Genomic DNA, 8,856 nt, shown 5'->3' on the forward strand with positions numbered 1-8,856 from the left:
TGGCGGCTCTCCAGATAAAAGCAACAGTCTTGATTAGACACTTTAGGCTACTAAAGCGCCTCTCATCCACCAAGTTTAGGACAGCTGCACCAGCAGGAAATCGTCCCACCAGACTTGGAAGACTTATTTTCGCTTGGGCTCTGGTGAGTGCTGCCACAAATGACTTCTTTTGCATATTGTTAATGCTCTCTCGAGCTGTCACAGACACATCTTTTGAGGACATAATTGGCCACTCGCTCTCTGGAAGATATAGAAACTCTGGCCCTTGCTGCCACTCTGAATGGGCATCAAGTTCCTTTGGCCCAGCTCCTCGAGTGATAATGTCGGCTATGTTGAGTGGTCCAGGGATCCACCACCAGTCCTGTAGCCGTGTGCTCTCTTGGATCTCTCCAATTCTATTAGCGAAGAAAGTCTGAAATCCATAGCTTTCTCGCTGGATAGCTCCAAGAACAGTCTGACTGTCTAACAAATGGTACCATCTTTTTATCTGGATCTGGGTATGCTGTTCAAAGTACTTTTTCAGGCGGCTTGCAAAGACTGCACCGCAAAGTTCTGCTTTGACTGCATCCCCCTTCTGGTCTAGTGGTGCCAGCTTTGCTTTTGACTCCACTAGTCGAATTGTTAATTGTTTGTTGCAGTTCCACCGCAGGTAGAGGACAGCACCATAGGAGCTTTCACTGCCATCTGAAAAAGTGACAGCGACTGGTTCAGTTGTTGCCTTTGGTGGAGTAAGAGCTCTTGCGAACATTACTTTGCTTAGCTGGACGTACTCCTCAAAAATTCCAATTGCATCTTTGCGGAGCTCATCCGACAGGGGAAGGTGCCATGTGTCCTTGACCATGCTGCACTTTGATTTTGCCTCTTGGAATGCCCTTCGGACCAAGATAGCCCCTCTTTGCTTTGATGGCGTTGTCAGGCCAACTGGGTCGTACAAACCAGCAACTTGACTCAGCAGTTCACGTCTTGTCAGCGGGTCTGGTGTCTGTGCTCGTACTTCTTCTAGCAGTAAGTCTTGCCCAAGTCTCATCTTTTTCTTCCGCCTGGAGAAGTTGACCCTCACCATGACATGCAACATGTCTTCATCCACAATGTAGCCGAGACCGAGCGCCTTGTTGTCTTCCTCCTTAAGCTGATTTGGCAGGACAACAATATTTGGTGATGCCTTTTCTCTTTCTCCTTTATTTTGGCCTGAGAAGACCCAAGGCTTCAGTGCAAACCCTCCTGCTTTTAGAATCAGCTCCACATTCTTTGTGATGACTTCGAGTTTTTCACAGCAGTTGTGGGATGTCAAGATGTCATCGACGTAGCTGTGCTCATGTAATACTTGGCATTCATCTGTGAGGTGGCTGAATTGAGGCAGGTTAGCCGTCTCCCTCATGGCCAGTTGTGCTATGCACCCTGCTGGCTTGTCCCCGATATTCACTCTGGTTATGGCGTATTGTTCCACCTCATCGCCCTTTGAATCCCGCCACAAGAACCGGTGTAGATGGACTTCCCTCTCCTCGAGCCACACAGAATTGTACATTTTTCTGACGTCTCCTAGAGCGGCGTAGGAGCCTTGGCGGAACTTGAGGAGGACAGCTCGAATCGGATTGAGAACGTCAGGGCCTTTCATCAGAAGGTCATTGAGACTTTGGCCTTTGTACTTCTGACTGCTGTTCCAGACAAGTCTTACCGGAGTTGTAACAGAGTGGGGGTTGGGTGCGATAAGATGACTAATATACCAGACAGGTCCATTCCAGTTGGTCAGATCCTCTTTGGTCAGCTTTCTTGCAGCCCGGCGGTCAACCATTTCGTGGACTTGAGCACCATAGGCTTTTTTCCACTGCGGTTCTTTGGCGAGCTGTCTCTCTGTTCTGAGAAAGGTTGCCTCCACTGCTTTTATGTTGTTTGGCAATGTAGATGGGTCAATGAGCCATGGACCCCTTGCATGCCAGTGTGGACTATCACTGTGGTCATCAGCACCAACATAAGTCAGGCCACCCTTAACAACTTCCAGCTCCCTTTCTTCAGCCAGAGTAATTTCTTTGCCACCAAGTTGACAACTGCCGCAGCGACATCCTCCACATTTTGGGGTGCAGGGGGCGCCAATGCTATCCCATCTCCACCACTCAATAAAATCCCGAGTGGAAATAGCAGAATAAGAAGACTTGATGGTAGGTTTGGCGCAGATATGTTCTTCATACATCAATGCTGCTGTTCTCATGGATCTGGCGAAGTGCGCTCTGGACTGGTGTGCTGTAACTGTAGCCTCTTCAAACAGACCAGGGTGTGTCCCTGCAATTGTCTTTCCCAATGGCCCATCCCATAGTACAAGGTCCCCAACGGTGCGTATTTTCTGTGGGACCAGTCGCCCTTCCTTATGGCTTATCAAAAGCTGTATCTGTCTTGGTCTAACAAGTTCATTTTGGGGGACATCTGGAAAGAAATTTTGGAGTCTTTTGGCTGTCACATGTTTGTGAATCTCTGCAATGCTGTCCAAACCATAGCAGAGGAGTTGGTGGGATCTGACATTGCCTTGCTCTGTGCGGACCCGGATCTTTAGGAGGTACCGTTTTGTGGTGACTTGAACTTTCATTCCTCCCACCCCATGGACAACAAGGGTTATGGCTTCACTTCTAAGGTTCAAACGATCAGCTGCATCATGAGTTATATAGTTTGTATCCGATGCCAGGTCGATCAAAGTCCCAACTTTTTGTCCTGCATTGGCCGTGACCTCTAAGAGCATCATGATGACTGGCCACTCCACTATTCCATTCTCTGCTAGAAGACTGGGTTGGTTGGACACAAGAGAGGTTCTGGCTATAGTGTTGCAAAAGGCATTGCAACACTTCTCTGCAAGTTCAGGTGAGAGACTTTTAATGAACTCTTCTTGGGCTTGGGTATAACGCTCTCTTGTGTCACCTCCCACTTTGCTGTTATTGGACCTCTGGACGACATTCCCTTTGGATGTACCAGCTCTCGGGCAGAGGTAATAGTGGTGTTCTGCAGCACGCTGTTCTATGCAGTCTGGCCTCCTGCACAGAAACTCTGATTTACAATAGTCACCTTCCTTGTGAATCTCCAGGCATCTTTTGCAGGCTCCCAGCTTCCTGACAGCATCTCTTTTCTCTGACAGCTTAAGCGTGCAAAACTTTTGGCAGAAATAGAGACTTTTCTTATGCTTGCAGTCTCCGCAGACCACACATCCTTGAGCCTGGTCGCTTAGTTGGGTGGAGGTTCTGGTTCGAGCTTGCCGAGGTTCAGATTTCGGTTTTGGTTCCTCCTCTCTCAGTTGGTCCAGCTTCTCATAGATGGCTTCTTGACCTTGAAGAAACTTGTGGAGGTAGTCAAATCGCTTGTCTTCTTCAGCTTCATCACCTTTGCCAGCTACATGAAGAAGCCATTCCTTCTTCAGGCCATCAGGAAGTTTACTCTCTATTGTCTTTGTTACAAGAGGGTTCTTTATAGCACCGGTCTTGCCAAGCTCGTTCAGATCGACCAGAGCTTTTTCTACTGATTGGATGAGCTCAACAATCCTCCTGGGCTGGTTACCTTTAACTGCTTGGAATCTTTGGAGCTCTTCTACTATCTCAAGGGCTATAGTTGTCTTATTTCCAAAGCGGTTCTCCAAGACCCGGAAAACCTCCTCAGCAGTTGTGTAAGTTGTCAGGTGAAGGTCTCGTATGGTCTTCTCATCCACACTGTCGAGAAGTTGGAACTTTTTAACCTCTCTGGATCCAGTAGGTTCTCCCTGCATCTGGAGCGCTTCCCAGTCTTTTTTCCACCGGTGAAACTCTCGGCGGATGCCAGAAAACTTTGGGAGGGCAGTAGGCTTTAATTTAATTGCTGGTGTGGCCACAGAACTGTTTGAAGTAGTACTCAATCTGCTGGTTTCTCCTCTAACGTGTGCCCCTGTAAAGTCTGCTTGTCTTATTGTGAGATTTGGCAGGATAGTTTCAAGGTCTTTGATACGACTCTGGAAATGTTGTTGCTCTGCTGGGGGGGCCCAGCACTTCCAATGTTTATGCACCTCCTTCGCAGCCTTCACAAGTTTCTCTAGTTGTCCGATCATGAAGAGATATGCATCTGGGTTTTTACTTGGGTCCACAGCTCCCACGTTTTCTGCTTGCGACTCTGCTGTTGTAATTGCTTGTGTCAGTTCATATTCCCCGAAATTGGCCCACAATGTCTTTTGTATGAGGTCCTTTAGCTCTTGCAGTTTTTTCTCACACTCATTGGCTGTTTTGACCAAGTCAGACTTCTGCTGCTCGCTCAACTCCTCTGCATCAGAGTTTTCTTCAATACATTGCCCCTCTACATCATCATTGGCTTCCAGGACTTTGCCAGCTTCTGCAGTGAGCTTCCTAAAATTGTCTCTGAGCTCCTCTTCTGACATCATTGTATGCATTCGTAGCACATTATTGGCCAGACGGGAAAACTGACGCTTCGCTGATGTCCTTGCGGTCTTTAGCTGCTCCACCAGTAATGAATCAGCCATTTCAATCACAGCAGCAGGCGGGAACAGTCTTTACTTGTCTCTCTGGACACGTGTGGTCACTTTTCTGGTCCTTTTCCAGTCTTGAGCCACGGTTTTTCACTGCCAAGTTTTGACCTCCTTCTTGTGCAATTCCCCACTTGAAAAGGACAGTCCCTCCACATGAAGATTTTAACTGGATTTCACTCAATAAATAGCCATGGAATCAGTTGTTTGTCTTTTATTTACCATTCTTTGGTTGGCAGTAAACAGGTGAAAAACCTCAAAAAAGAGATGACAAATACAAGTTATTATTTGAGTTGACAGCCTAATTAAATACACAAAATTATCCACATTCACCTCAGATAAACACATTTCTGCCATTATAAAATACAAGGTTTCCACTTTTAAGCAAATGTTTCCCAAAATAGAAACCCACCATTTTTAATCAAATGAGCAGAATCAGTATATTTTTATCTAAATTTGCATTTTAGCCAAATACATTCAAAATATTTTTAGTAGTAAAAAATTACATTTATTTTCTAATCAGTAGTTAAGCAGATACATCTTAAATTTTTTAACCAAAGATTTTTTAGACTATACATTTGTTACTGAATTAAGAACTTGGTTTACTAAGATTTCTACAAAGTTTAAATTACTTTTAACCATTTCAAACAAGTTCTTTGTCAACAATGAATTTGGCTCTTCTTACTTTTCCTTTATACCCCACAAACAACATTTGAAGTTATAAATACCACTGCAAAAGTCCTATCAAAGTTAAGAGTTAAGTCTGTGTTTTCCAGAGTATCATTAGCAGTCTAACCAAACATGGCCAATATGGCGCTTACCGGCTGTCCTTCACAGTTTTGTGGAGGGCTTGGACTTGCACAGTCACCTTGATCACAAAGATGAAGGTTCCTTGGTCTTGTGGTTTTATAAATGCTCCTTTCACTGCGGTCTAAAGACAACAGCAGAGCCAGGTGCTGGCACGCCCAGATTGCCTGGAAGATTTGTTCCACCTGGTTCACCACTGATTGAAGGAGGAGGAGTTTCACCACTGAGGAGCTCCCAGGCAGTTTGTCAGCACACCTCCCACTCAATCTTCCCACGGGAACCGATGGAAAGATCGTAAATCAGCACCTACATACTGCCGGTCAGCTCCGAGTTTGATCCTCAACTGGTAGCAAGACACCCAGGCGTCGAACATCTCTGTGCAGGACTGTGGTTTGCGTAGCTTCTTTCAGGACTTTGGCCGATGGCCTGTTTAGTGCGGGTTTTGTGACAGGAAGGCAGGAGCTTTGGACCACTTTGACGTTCACGTCTCGAACAATGCCCTTAGCATCTGGATTAACGCTCACCACCCGTCCTAGCTTGAATTGGCCCCTCACTGCATTTTGGTCACACAACCAGACAATACCTCCGACAGCAACGTTGCGATATGAAGTGTGCCATTTACTTCTCAGAAATAAGTTTGGGCCGGCAAGCTGGCTCCAAGACCTCCAGAATTTGTTGACCTGGTTCTGCATCTCTCTGAGTCTCTTGTAAGCGTAGTTCGCAAAGTCAAATGTTCTGATCTCACCGCTTGGAGAGGCCCGGCCCAGGAGAAGTGTGTTGGGTGACACATACTGCACGCTTTCTTCATGGCTCTGCACCCTGGCATCTATTGGGCATTCGTTGGCAAGGTTTGCAGCAAGTTGTAGTGTTGTCTGAAGCTCGCTGTAGCTAAGGCCAGTGTTGTTGCCCAGGCTCTGCAGTGCCTTCTTGAGAATGCGAACAGCGGCTTCAGCAGCCCCATTGCGGTGAGATGAGTCAGCAGGGTGAATTGTCCACTCCCATTTGGTACCTTTTTGAGCCGACATCTCTTCTATTGAAGTTCTATTCTGAGCATCCAGGAACTGGTACAGCTCTCTTAGGACAGGTTTGGCGCCGATGAAGTTTGTCCCCGGGTCTGACCAGATCTTTCTTGGGTGCCCTCTAATTGCAGTAAAGCGTTGGTAAACCATCAAGAAGCTCTGTCGACATTGTGTTGACCAGGTCTGCATGAATTGCCCTGCTGGCCATACAGCTGAAGACGACACCCCACACTTTCATTGAGACCCGTTTCTTGATGTCATCTTTGACAAGGTACGGTCCGAAGAGGTCGACTGTAGTGAACTCGAACGGAGCTGCAGGTGTGGCTCTTTCAGCAGGTAAGTCAGCCATTACCTGTTCGCACCTTCTTGCTCTTGACTTTTTGCAGAAAAGGCAGTTATCTACTACTTTTTGGGAAATTTTCCTTCCTTGGATGACCCAGGCTTTCCTCCTCATTTTCAGCAGGGTTGCAGCCACACCTTCATGACCCTCATCGTGCGCCTCCCGTGCCAATAAAGTAGAGACCCATGCATTGAAAGGCAGAAGGGGAACTGCAGCGCCATCCTCCCTGAAGCCATGGATTCTCCCACCGCAGACTAGTAACCCAGATTCTGGCTCTCTGTACACAACCAAGCGGTCCGTAGTGGTAGTTGGGAACGTCACCCCCTCTTGAGCAGCAAGATAGATGTCTCTTATTGCCTCTTGACGTTCTGTGGCGGTGATAACTCCTTTTGTGGGAATCGCCTCCCACTTTGGGGTCTCGATGGATTTTGTTGCAGATCTAAACTTTTTGGCGGCTCTCCAGATAAAAGCAACAGTCTTGATTAGACACTTTAGGCTACTAAAGCGCCTCTCATCCACCAAGTTTAGGACAGCTGCACCAGCAGGAAATCGTCCCACCAGACTTGGAAGACTTATTTTCGCTTGGGCTCTGGTGAGTGCTGCCACAAATGACTTCTTTTGCATATTGTTAATGCTCTCTCGAGCTGTCACAGACACATCTTTTGAGGACATAATTGGCCACTCGCTCTCTGGAAGATATAGAAACTCTGGCCCTTGCTGCCACTCTGAATGGGCATCAAGTTCCTTTGGCCCAGCTCCTCGAGTGATAATGTCGGCTATGTTGAGTGGTCCAGGGATCCACCACCAGTCCTGTAGCCGTGTGCTCTCTTGGATCTCTCCAATTCTATTAGCGAAGAAAGTCTGAAATCCATAGCTTTCTCGCTGGATAGCTCCAAGAACAGTCTGACTGTCTAACAAATGGTACCATCTTTTTATCTGGATCTGGGTATGCTGTTCAAAGTACTTTTTCAGGCGGCTTGCAAAGACTGCACCGCAAAGTTCTGCTTTGACTGCATCCCCCTTCTGGTCTAGTGGTGCCAGCTTTGCTTTTGACTCCACTAGTCGAATTGTTAATTGTTTGTTGCAGTTCCACCGCAGGTAGAGGACAGCACCATAGGAGCTTTCACTGCCATCTGAAAAAGTGACAGCGACTGGTTCAGTTGTTGCCTTTGGTGGAGTAAGAGCTCTTGCGAACATTACTTTGCTTAGCTGGACGTACTCCTCAAAAATTCCAATTGCATCTTTGCGGAGCTCATCCGACAGGGGAAGGTGCCATGTGTCCTTGACCATGCTGCACTTTGATTTTGCCTCTTGGAATGCCCTTCGGACCAAGATAGCCCCTCTTTGCTTTGATGGCGTTGTCAGGCCAACTGGGTCGTACAAACCAGCAACTTGACTCAGCAGTTCACGTCTTGTCAGCGGGTCTGGTGTCTGTGCTCGTACTTCTTCTAGCAGTAAGTCTTGCCCAAGTCTCATCTTTTTCTTCCGCCTGGAGAAGTTGACCCTCACCATGACATGCAACATGTCTTCATCCACAATGTAGCCGAGACCGAGCGCCTTGTTGTCTTCCTCCTTAAGCTGATTTGGCAGGACAACAATATTTGGTGATGCCTTTTCTCTTTCTCCTTTATTTTGGCCTGAGAAGACCCAAGGCTTCAGTGCAAACCCTCCTGCTTTTAGAATCAGCTCCACATTCTTTGTGATGACTTCGAGTTTTTCACAGCAGTTGTGGGATGTCAAGATGTCATCGACGTAGCTGTGCTCATGTAATACTTGGCATTCATCTGTGAGGTGGCTGAATTGAGGCAGGTTAGCCGTCTCCCTCATGGCCAGTTGTGCTATGCACCCTGCTGGCTTGTCCCCGATATTCACTCTGGTTATGGCGTATTGTTCCACCTCATCGCCCTTTGAATCCCGCCACAAGAACCGGTGTAGATGGACTTCCCTCTCCTCGAGCCACACAGAATTGTACATTTTTCTGACGTCTCCTAGAGCGGCGTAGGAGCCTTGGCGGAACTTGAGGAGGACAGCTCGAATCGGATTGAGAACGTCAGGGCCTTTCATCAGAAGGTCATTGAGACTTTGGCCTTTGTACTTCTGACTGCTGTTCCAGACAAGTCTTACCGGAGTTGTAACAGAGTGGGGGTTGGGTGCGATAAGATGACTAATATACCAGACAGGTCCATTCCAGTTGGTCAGATCCTCTT

This window comes from Salvelinus namaycush, chromosome 27 (genome assembly GCF_016432855.1).
Source record: "Salvelinus namaycush isolate Seneca chromosome 27, SaNama_1.0, whole genome shotgun sequence".
NCBI lineage: Eukaryota > Metazoa > Chordata > Actinopteri > Salmoniformes > Salmonidae > Salvelinus > Salvelinus namaycush.